The 12,015-nt window shown below is 42.3% G+C and overlaps 1 long non-coding RNA gene across 1 annotated transcript in view; it reads right to left on the reverse strand.

Moving 5' to 3' along the window:
- LOC130455068 (uncharacterized) overlaps positions 1 to 12,015 on the reverse strand; it is a 63,674-nt gene that overhangs the window by 5,381 nt on the left and 46,278 nt on the right. Inside the window, exon 2 of the long non-coding RNA XR_008912900.1 lies at positions 8,724 to 8,785. This is a non-coding gene — a long non-coding RNA (uncharacterized LOC130455068). The remainder of the gene's footprint in view (positions 1 to 8,723; positions 8,786 to 12,015) is intronic.

Genomic DNA, 12,015 nt, shown 5'->3' on the forward strand with positions numbered 1-12,015 from the left:
GTCACCCAACTAGGGAGCCAGGTTGTAGCCCAGGTATTCTTAGCCCCATTTTGCTGATTAGGAAACTGGAGCTGGGGTGGGTTGAGGGGCCGAAGTGGAACTGAGCATTGCCTTCTGACTCCCAGTTCAATGTTCTTCCCCTTCTTCTAGAGGGCCTGGCAGGGGTAGGTTCATTGTGAGCGCTTTGGTTCCAGACCTAACTGATTCGTCTGCCTGGCTCCTGGGGCTAGGCATTTTTCCTAGGTATGCCATCTGTCAGAACTACAGCCCCAAGTCCTCCCCTCCCAAATTTGGGTTGAGAAATAGCAATGGCCCCCAAGTATTACTAACAGAAGGCTTCTTTCTCATATTTCCTCCAGGTCGCATTCGCCCATCTGAAGGCATACCTTCTCTTGCTAAAAGATAACTTAAAAAAGAGCTAACATTTATATAGGCTTTAAGGTTTGCAAAGTGCTTTACCTACATTATCTCCTCTGATAGCCCTAGGTAAGCAACCAAACCCCAGCGACCCCCTGATCCTACTAGCCAGCAAAACTCTCTAGCTCCTAGAAGAAAAAGAACTTCCATTTAGATATGGCTTTAAGACTTAAAAAAAACCCCAACAACCTTTCATTTGAGCCTAACAATAGCTCTCTTAGGCAGGGATCGTTTTTTATCCCCATTTTCTAGATGAAGAGGCTGAAACTCAGAAAGTTTAAAAGACTTGCCCAATACTACACAATTAGTGTCAATCAATCAATTTATTAAGCATCTACTATGTGCTAGGCGTTGTGCTATGCAGTGGGGTTATAAAAGAGGCAAAGATGGTTCTTGCCCTCAAGGGATTTGAATTGGGGGAGAAAATATACAAACAAATATATACAAAACAAATTATAAATAGGAAAAACAGGAAATTAACAGAAAGAAGGCACTAGAGTTAAGAAGCACTTCCAGGAAAAGAAGGGATGTTAGGGGGGACTTAAAGGAGGTCAGAGAGGTCAGTGGAATGGAAGAGGCAGAGGACTTGCACTAGAGTAGAGGCAGTGTCAGAGAAGAAAAGAAGGCATATTTAAGAAATATTGCTTTGGAGAAATTGGCCAGCCTTGGTAATAACTTAGATATGGGAGTGGGCGGTCGGGGTGGGATTGGGAGGAGATGAGGGCAGTATGAAACCCAGAATGACTCTTAGGTGAACCTCAGGGACTTGAGGGATGATGTTGCCCTTTACAGTAATAGGAAAAATAGTGTATGTTGTAGAGGAGGGAATTTAGAAGGGAAGACAGTGAGTCTGGTTTTGGACATGAGTTTAAGATGTCTACTGGAACATTCAATTGAAGATGTCTAAAAGGCAGTTGGAAATGTGAGATAGGAGGTCAGTAGAGAGTTTGGGGCAGGATGGATAGATCTAAGAATCATCAACATAGTGATGATTAAATCCATGGGAGCTGATGAGACGGCCAAGTGAAGTAGTATAGAGGAAGAAGAGAGGAAAAGAGAAGAGAAGGGAGGAGAGGAGAAGAGAAGAGGAGGGGAGAGGAAGGGAAGGGAAAGAAGGGGAGGGGAGGAGATACGAGAAGAGAAGAGAAGAGAAGAGAAGAGAAGAGAAGAGAAGAGAAGAGAAGAGAAGAGAAGAGAAGAGAAGAGAAGAGAAGAGAAGAGAAGAGAAGAGAAGAGAAGAGAAGAGAAGAGGAGTCCAGGACCAAACTCTAAGGGATACCTCTGGTTAGAGGAAGTGATCTGAAGGAAGACCCAGCAAAGGAGACAGAGAAGGAGTGGTCAGAAAGGTAAGAGAAAAACCAGGAGACATTGGTGTCTTGAAAACCTAGAGAAAATATAATAAGAGAGGGTGATCACTGGTATCAAAAGCTGCAAGAGAGGTCAAGGAGGATTGGGAAAAGGCTGTTGGATTTGATAACTAAGAGTATTAGTAACTGGAGAGAGCAGTTTCCGTGGAATGATAAAGTCAGAAGCTAGATTGTAAGGGGTTAAGAAGAGAGTGGGAAGAGAGAAATCAGAAGCACCTACCACTGTACTTGCCAGTATAATACATGCAGTACCAGGTTAATTGAACTTTTTTTCTCCTTAAGGCCCATACTTTCATCACAAATTGTTAAAAACAAAGCCTCTAAAAGTTGCATTTTTCCTTAGAAAAAGGAGGCAATAATGTTTAGTCCCCAAATCAAGCCTTTTCCTAACACTGGAGTAATTTAAGTTCTCCCTTGCTAACTATGGCCATCCTTGATCAGTGATGATCTGTGGTAAATAGGGAAAGGTACACCCTGGTCTATTACACACTCCATTAAGTAATACGACTACTTGGCTTTGCCCGTGTTCTTGGGTCTTAAAAACGAGTTCATAATTGTGTTTGGGAGTACTAAAGCGACACTAGGTATTGCTACTACTGGCAAACTAGAACCAAGAACAATGCCTTCTCTTTTAGAAGGAGAAAACAAATAAAAACTTCAGGAAGATCATGATGATGCCACTTTTCAAGTTTTTCCCTGAACAAGGGTATGAAATCGTGGCGATATAATTGATCTATTAAAGAATGCTCTTCTTTAGAGGGATCTTCTTCCATGAAAGTGCTGAAAACAGGACTTGGAAAAGACACGTTGCTATTTTGAAGAGTTCTGGACTTTCCCCTGATGGCTAATCACTCATTGATTATACACTGCCTAGATTAGCAATGACCTTTGCAGCATGGGCCAGGTGAACTCTTGGGAACCTCAACTGTGCAGTTTCAGGAGCTCAAGAGTTTAGGGCTCTAGGTGGCCACTGCCAATTTGTTCTACAAATAGAATTTAGTTTTTTAGTATTTTTTCCCCAAAGAAAATAATTTTGGATTGAGAACCACAGAAGACTAGTCCTGGAGAGCTCTAAGAAGCAATGACTAAAACAGTTCAATTTCTTCCTCTTCTAAGGAGAAGGCAAGAACGCAGCTAACAAATGGCACTGAAGTTCTTTTTAGTCAGTTATGTTTTGTTTTTAATTAGTCATATAAGCTGCCACTGCTTGAGTTCATTTGTGTGCAGACTTACACATGATATGAATGTATAGATGATTCCTGAACTGTCTTTTCCCATCATTTGCAACACTGATTTATCCACTACAGCTTGCCTCACTTTATTTTATTTATTTATTTAAAAGAAAAAAAACACACCAAAAAAACAACCCTTACCTTCCACCTTAGAATCCATACTATGTATTGGTTCCAAAGCAGAAGAGCAGTAAGGACTAGGCAATGGGGGTTAAGTGACTTCCCCAGGGTCACACAACCAGGAAGTGCCTGAATTTAGATTTGAACTCAGGACCTTTTGTCCCTAGGCCTGACTCTCAATCCACTAAGTCACCCAGTTGCCCCTTTGTGTCACTTTAAATAGTAGATGTGGTTAAATTAAAATTTGAGGAAAGAAATTGAGACAGTAAAGGGCTCACTGACTTGTTTGAGACCATGTAGCTGCCCTTGGGAAGGTATCTGGTTTACTTTATTGATTGGTAGAGGGGATAGTAGACAGGTAAGTGGCACTAAGCCTGGAGGCAGGAGGACCTGAATTCAAATCTGACCTCAGACACTTAACTAGCAGTGTGATTCTAGGCAAACCACCCAAGCCTATTTGCCTCAGTTTCCTCATCTGTCAAAAATGAGTTGGAGAAGGAAATGGCAAACCACTCCAGCATCTTTGCTAAGAAAACCCCAAATGAGTTCCCAAAGTGTTAGACAAGAATGAATGATAACAACAAAGAGGACAGTGAGTGCTATTTGCTGACTGTTTCTTTGCATGTGAGAAACTCAGATGCTCTTCCTTAATATTCCTTCATTTATCACCTCCCCCCCCCAATATCTAATCACTGGACTGAGGATGGGCTTTGGGGATCTAAGATTTGGCCCCTTGTCTCTGTGCCTTGGAGGTTTAATGGAATAAGGGGGGCATATGTGTGAATAAATACCTTTCACTTTTCTCCAAAAGCCAAGGTTGTTTTCCCAGTTTTTCAAGATCCCCCCATCAATCTGCAATCCGGTGTGGGGCAGGTATTACTCATCCTACTCCATCCCCCAGGAAAATAAAGGATTGAAGGCTTAAGTAGCACTCCCAAGGGCCAGAGGCAGATTAGTAGGGGAGACAGAATAAGTTCAGGTTTATTATCTTTCCAATTTGGGCTCATGGCTGCACTTATCCTTAGGAGTGGGCGGGAGGCTAATGCTCCAGGCTAATGGTAGCAGTGAAGAGAGAAAGTGGTAAGGGAGGACTCCTTAACTGATTCAGGCTCCTTAGTTAGTTATTTATCTTCCTGGTTCACTTCGGAGCAGCTCCAACAGCTTCTCAAGCTTTGGACTTCCAGGATCTCTTTACCATTAAGAATTATGGAGGACTCTCACCCCAAGAGCTTTTGGGTGATTATGCATACCAATCCATATAGTATACCTTACTAGACTTAGTTCACTCATAGGGTTATTCATGTATTTTCATATTGGTCATTATTGTAAGAAAATATTCAAAACCCCCAAATAAAACCATAACGTGAAGGACAGTCTGTTTTGATCTGCTTCTGACTTCCACAGTTCTTTCTCTGGACATGGATAGTGTTCTTTGTCCTATGCTCTTCTGAGTTGTCCCAGATCACTGGTTCCTTTATAATCATTTTTTTTTAAAGTCTAAAAGATTGGGGCAGCTGGATGGCTCAGTGGATTGAGAGTCAGGCAAGACATGGGAGGTCCTGGGTTCAAATTTGACCTCAGACACTTCCTAGCTGTGTGACCCTGGGCAAGTCACTCAACCCCCATTGCCTAGTCCTTACGACTCTTCTGCCATGAAAGATAAGGGTTAAAAAAAAAACAACAACCCCCCCCCCCCAAACTCTGGTAAGGAGGAGATGTAACAAGTAAGCCAAGTGGAGAGGAGCAGGAATTCATTTGGATTTGCGCAATATAGAGGAATATGCATAATGAGCATGAAGCAGGGGGATCATTTGGGATGATGTTTTAGGTATGTAAGCCACCTCCATACTCCCTTTATTCAGACTGACCCAACCATTTAAGAATTTCATTGTGGTAGCTGAGGCAATGAATAAATGCATGGTAAATTAAAATCTTACACTGGCTCAGTTTTGGTAGGCTTTTTCTAATCTTCTTAGTGGCATCATGTGGCTCTTGCTACTAGACTATTTAATCATTCCACAGACCTAGGTGACTGGAACAGTGAGTGCTAAGCTCTGAAGACGCAAAATTAGCCCTTGCCCTCAAGGAGCTTACATTCTATTGGGTTTTCAATGGGAAGGAATGACAATATGTCCACACATAATTCAATGTACAATATGTGCACATTAAAACCCAAAATAATATAAAAGGGAGGCTGTACCATCTGGGGAAGATAATCAGGGTGGGTAATTCTTGAGCTGAGCCTTGAAGGAAACTAGGAAAAGAGTTCAAGATCAGGAAAGAGAGCCTTTCAGAAAAAATGGGGCAACTTAGGCAAAGACTCTGAGATAGGAAGAGAGCTGATCAAAAAGTTATGTACTGGGGGCAGCTGGGTAGCTCAGTGGATTAAGAGTCAGACCTAGAGATGGGAGGTCCTGGGTTCAGACACTTCCCAGCTGTGTGACCCTGGGCAAGTCATTTGACTCCCATTGCCTAGCCCTTATCACTCTTCTGCCTTGGAACCAATACACAGTATTGATTCAAAGATGGAAGGTAAAGGTTGTTTTGTTTTGTTTTCTAAAGTTAGGTAGTGTGTCCATGTTTCTTTGGGAAATGGTGGGAGATCTCATGTGGTCCCCTAGATAGGACCTGTATTGCTTGGAAGCTAGGAGACAGTACATCCAACAGGGAATTTACATGGTGATGATGACAGATTTGTCATAAGAGCTGTGAAGCCTATCTTTCAGGACTGAATGTAGAATGCCCCCCATTGGGGACAACTAACTGTACAGCAGCGGGCATCTTTGCAACAGATTATGATGTGTGTACACCAACATTACTGGAATCCCCTCTTTTCTTTTCTTTTCTTTTCCTTTTATTTCTTTTCCTATAACCCCCACCAAATGTTCATGTAGGTAGTGAGCAGAGTAGGGGAGCAATTACTAGAAATGCATTTGGGCTAAGAATCATGATATTTAGCTGACATTTATGTAATACTTTCAGATTTACCAAATGTATATTATCACATTTGATGCTCCCAAAAACTCTGTGAGGTTGATGCTATAAGTATCAGTATCTCCATTTTACAGTTGGGGAAACTGAGGCTCTGAGAGATAATGGGTTCTCTTTCACTGGGTATCTTTAAGCAAAGGTTGGATGACCGTGTATTGGGTATGCTGAAGGAACAGTCTTGTTCAGATCTGGAGTGAACTTTTCCTCAGAGGACCCTTGAAGCTCTGAGATTCTGTGGCCATGTGGTCTGGTGGCTTGTTGAGGGCCCCATAGCTACTGAGTGTCAGGGATAGGATTGAAATCCAGGTCTTTTTTTAATCCAAGTACACTGCTCTTTCCACTACATGATGCTACCTCAGCTGTAGGAGAAGTTCAACAAATCTGGCCTCAGATACTTCCTAGCTGTGTGATCCTGGGCAAGTCACTTCATCCCCATTGCTTAGCCCTTACTACTCTTCTGTGTAAACCTTAAAATTTCTTAGACTTATAAATGTTGGAAATTTCACCATTGGGAAATTTCATACTTGAAAAATTTCCTACTGATAGTCTATTGGAATGTGAACCCCCCCTTGGCATGGGAGGGTCCTTCTCCTCCCTACTTAAGATTACTTTAGGACAGAAACCTTTTGCTGAACAATGGAAAGGGCTTTGACCTATGCTTAAGCATAGAACAGGAAGTTCTTTGAGTCATGATTGATTTTAGAATTGATACAATACTTGGAATGACAGAACCAGGTCTTGGAACTTCCAATCTCCACCCTACTCAGGGTAACAGGATTTAGGAAGGGCTGCAGCAAAGGATCAAGATTTAATTATTTGAGAATATGACCTTCAACAGACATGTGCAAAGCCACAGACCTCTGGGCGGTCCTGGGTTAAGCTAGAGCCACCATTGGCACAGGGAAGACATGGACAGTGATTGGTAGATGTGAGAACTGAGGGGAGGGAACTTGAATGGTTTCCTTAAAGATAGCGGGGTCTGAGGACTGAGGAGGTTGGAGAGGTTTTGCTCTGAGAGGTTGTGCTCTGAGAAGCTTGCTCTGAAGGAAGCTGGAGGTGGAGGCCCCTGAGTCTGTTTCTCCATTTTGGTCACGTGAGTGATAGGGACTGATCTCTTTTCTTTGCCTCAGCTATCTAAGGGCTTGGGCCTTTTGGCCCAGCCTAAACAGAGGGGGTATTTAAGCCCTATTCCCTTCTCTCTCTCTCTCTCTCTCTCTCTCTAATACCTTTCTTCCTCCTGTTTGTAATTAAACTTCATAAAAGGTTGACTGCTGATTTGAGTTTTCATTTAGGAATTACATAGCTGAATTCCTTGGCGACCTTAAATTAATATATATCAGTCTTTTAAAGTGATTTCCTTGTCACATCTGTCATGGAACCAATATACAGAATTGATTCAAAGATGGAAGGGTTTAAAAAATAAAAAATAAATTAAAAAAAGAAGTTCAAGTAACTGGGGCCAAAACAACTCCTCCCATAGGTGAGGCTCTGACTTCTGTCAGAACCTACTACACAGTGCTGCTGAGTGTTTTCCAAAGACAGAGGGGGAAACTTGCCTTTCCTTGGTCAATGTGATTTGGCTTTTAAGATGTAACCCTGTCCCTTTGCATCTCATCAGACCCAGGTAATATTTATATTGAGAGACAAAACTTTTTTGGTCTAGTGGTATTTGGTCTTGCTGCAATAGAGAAGGAAAACTAAGGCTGAGTTCAAACTCAAGATTGAATTCATAACTCTTTGGGTACATGCAGAAAAGGAGGGATGCTCATGGTAGCATTTGTTTGCAATAACAACCCTCAGCCCCAGGGCCATGCTCATTCCAAGTTGAGAATGTACAACACATTAGCTGTAGGTTTGACCTCTGATATCTCAGAGATAAGGAATGTTGGAGGGGGCAGCTGGGTACCTCAGTGGATTGAGAGTCAGACTTAGAGACAGGAGGTCCTAGGTTCAAATTTGACCTCAGACACTTCCCAGCTGTGTGACCTTGGGCAAGTCACTTAACCCCCATTGCCCAGCCCTTACTGCTCTTCTGCCTTGGAACCAATACACAGTATTGATTCCAAGACAGAAAGTAAGGGTTTAAAAAAGTAAGGACTATTGGATGACAGTGCCCCAGACCTGGAATCAGGAAGATTCATCTTTTTGAGTTCAAATCCAGCCTCAGACCCTTATTAGCTGTGTGACCCTGGGCAAGTCACTTAACTCTATTCACCTCAGGTTCTCATCTGTAAAATGGGTTGGAGGAGGAGATGGCAAACTACTCTATTATCTTTGCCAAGAAAATCCCAGATGGAGTCATAGTCACACATGATTGAAATGACTGAAGAACAACATCTCAGAGATCTAGCAGTTGTCCTCCATGACAACATGGGAATGGAATTTACAGGAAGAACCCTGAACACCCCAGCAGCCTCTGCTCTTTTCATAGAAGTAGGATCTGATAGCAAGGGAACGGGTACTGAGTAGATATGCCTTTTCTAGAACCAGTGGATCAGGTCTGCCCAGATTATATATCCTTAGCTGTAGAGATGTTTGATAGAGATGAGTCTTATCAACAAGCAGGAGGTAGAGAAACTCAATTTGGACTACTCACCATTTAGTAACTATTTAAACTCGCTCTGTATTCCCTTCAGTAAATGTTTAACAACCAGTTTTCTGAAAGAAAAAAAAAGTACACATAAAATACTTCAAGTTTAATCTAACTTATTAACATTTCCCTATAACTATGTTTCTTTCTTCTCTTTCTTCCTTTCTTCCTTTCTTCCTTTCTTCCTTTCTTCCTTTCTTCCTTCCTTCCTTCCTTCCTTCCTTCCTTCCTTCCTTCCTTCCTTCCTTCCTTCCTTCCTTCCTTCCTTCCTTCCTTCCTTCCTTCCTTCCTTCCTTCCTTCCTTCCTTCCTTTCTTCTTTCTTTCTTCTTTCTTTCTTTCTTTCTTTCTTTCTTTCTTTCTTTCTTTCTTTCTTTCTTTCTTTCTTTCTTTCTTTCTTTCTTTCTTTCTTTCTTTCTTTCTTTCTTTCTTTCTTTCTTTCTTTCTTTCTTTCTTTCTTTCTCTCTCTCTCTCTTTCTTTCTTTCTCTCTTTCTTTCTTTCTTTTCTTTCTTTCCTTTTTCCCTTCCTCCCTTCCTCTCTCTCTCTCTCTCTCTCTCTCTCTCTCTCTCTCTCTCTGTCTCAGTCTCTGTCTCTCTCTTTCTCTTTCCTTTCCTTTCTTTTTTTTCCAAGACAGAAGAGTGGTAAGGGCTAAGCAACTGAAGTTAAGTGATTTGCCCAGGGTCACACAGCCAGAAAGTGTCTGGGGTCAAAAATCAAACCTAGGACCTTTCACTTCCATGCCTCTGTATCCATTCAGCCACCTAGCCACCCCTCCCTATGTTTCTTAAGCCTAGATAATTGACCAAACAATGAATCAAGTCCTAATTCACAGCATTTGTTAATTTCTGAGGCATAAAAGCCCACATCAAAAATTTCACAATCAGCACTCAACACTCTGGACTCAGTACTTTCTGGATCTAACAGGCTCCTGATTAGTTGGGACCTTTACTATCACTTGATCCTTGAATCTTATAACTTATGAATTATGCTGAACCAGGGACTGAAAAATTTGGCTTATATTTTTATACTCTTTACATCAGAAATCCTTTTACTATAGGAGCAACTAATCAACCCATGTCCATATTGTATCACAGGTAGATGTTGTTCAGTTGTTTCAGTCATGATTGGCTTCATAATCCCATTTAGTGTTTTGTTGTAATTTTTTTTGGGGGGGGGAGGCAAGATACTCAAATGGTTTGTCATTGCTTTTTCCAGACCATTTTACAGATGAGAAAACTGAGGCCAACAGGGTTAAATGACTTTCCCAGGGTCACAAACATTGTAATTGTCTGAGGCCAGATTTGAACTCAGGAAGAGGAGTCTTTCCTACTCCAGGCCTAGCCTCCTGCCTGCCTCACAGATAGATAGGGAGACCCTACCTTATAAATGACAGAATGGTCATTAGTTTGAACTGACAGCATGGAAACAATATGATCCTGTGGAGCCAACATGTAAGAAGGATGATCTAGATCATATGGTGGATAGAGTGCTGAAAGTGGCATTATGAATTCTGAGTTTAAATCTTGCTTCAGCTACTTAGTAGTTGTGTGTCCTTGGGCAAGTCACTTTGCTTCCGGTTTACCTCAGTTTCCCCATCTGTGAAACAAGTGGCTTGGATTTGAGAATGTGCCATCTAGTATAATTCTGTGCTTAGTTCTAGGCAAATCCTTTTCACTAAGAGCACCTGGAGAGACCCTGACCATCTTTTATTGGGGAATATGTTGGAGAGAGTCATGGTGTGCCCAAGGAGAGGGATAATATTAGCCACAAGCATGGTCAGAACCAGGAAGAAGTGCCTTTAGGAGGAGATTTGAGCCATGATGATGACACATATTGTGCTGATTCAACCTCTGAGCCTTCAGACACAATCCTTCTCAAGTGAGCTCAGTCCCTGGGGAAAACAGCTCAGGGGTGGGCATCTTCAGGACAGACCATAGTGTAGGGGTGATTTCCCCTGAAGTATATTATGGACCCATGGGCTACCTTCTCTGTATCTACTTCACTCTCCCCCCCTGCCCCCTTTCCTGGTCCTCTGCTCCTTCCTGCCCCCTTCCCCTCCCTCCTTTTCTTTTCTGTCCCTTCTCCCTTACAGAGGAAGAAACCTAATTTGTTCATTTTACCTCATCATGGAAGGTGAGCTAACAAAGCCCTATTAGATCACCGACTCTGACTTTCAGGCAGAAAAGAAAATAGCCCATGGAAAAAAATGAGGAAATTGATCTGAGTTTGAGAGCCAAGAAGAAAGATAGCAGAGAGGTCATTTGAGGAACTGAAGGTCGTCAGCTATTCTGCTGAGCAGAGGGAAGACTCTGGTCCTGTCCTCTGTTACTAGGTGGCACACTGGACCTGGCATCAAGAAGACCTGAGTTCAAATGTGGCCTCAGGCACTTACTGTGTTGCCTTGGGCAAGCCACTTAACCATGTCTGCCTCAGATAATAATGGCAGCTACCTCCCGGGATTGTTGTGAGGATCCAATGAGATACTATTTGTTAAGCCTTGACATTAAATAAATAAATAAATACACAAATATATATAGTGTCTGGCACACAATAGTTGTTTAGTAAATGTTTGTTCCTGCCCCTTCCCTCATCTTCTCAGTTCTCTATCGTAAAGGTGAGGAACCCTGATCTAGGCGTCAGGGGTGTTCTAGAACGGGTTTCATTACTAACCTGCTCTATGACCTTAGGCAAGACAATTCATTTGTCAGATTTCCTCTCTTTAAAATGAGGACATTAGACTAGATGATCTCTAAGACCCATTCAAGCAGCAATAATCAATGCATCTACACAAAATGAGAGACTTAGGGGGGAATGGGGAAGAAGAAATCAGGAAAAGAGTACCAGATTTAGAGTCAAAAGACCTGAGTTAGAATCCTGACTGACACCAACTACCTGTGAGACCTTGGGTTAGTATACCTCTCTGTGCCTCCATTTCCTTATCTGTAAAATGAGGAGGCCTTTCCCCAGTTCTAAGTGTTATGATCCTGCTAGTAGACTGGCAGATTTTCAAGGAGCTAGACTTGTGATATGACAGGTTAAAGCAGAAAGAGGAGGTAGCTCTAGGTTGGGTCTCCTGTCTGCCCCTGCATCTTGGCCCCACTAGATTTGGGTATGTATCACCTTGCCAATTCATCCTCCCATGATTTCCAAAGTGGTACTCCTAAAGCCCAGGACCCTCTTTCCTCTCTTATTCCCCATTGCTTCTTCTTCACAGTCTACATTCCCCCCAGATGGACTTGCTGTCTCCCATCCCACCCTCCCATCCCATCCTCCCATGTTCTGTCTCTGACTTCTTTATC

The sequence above is a fragment of the Monodelphis domestica genome, chromosome 6, assembly GCF_027887165.1.
Source record: "Monodelphis domestica isolate mMonDom1 chromosome 6, mMonDom1.pri, whole genome shotgun sequence".
In the NCBI taxonomy this organism is placed as follows: Eukaryota; Metazoa; Chordata; class Mammalia; order Didelphimorphia; family Didelphidae; genus Monodelphis; species Monodelphis domestica.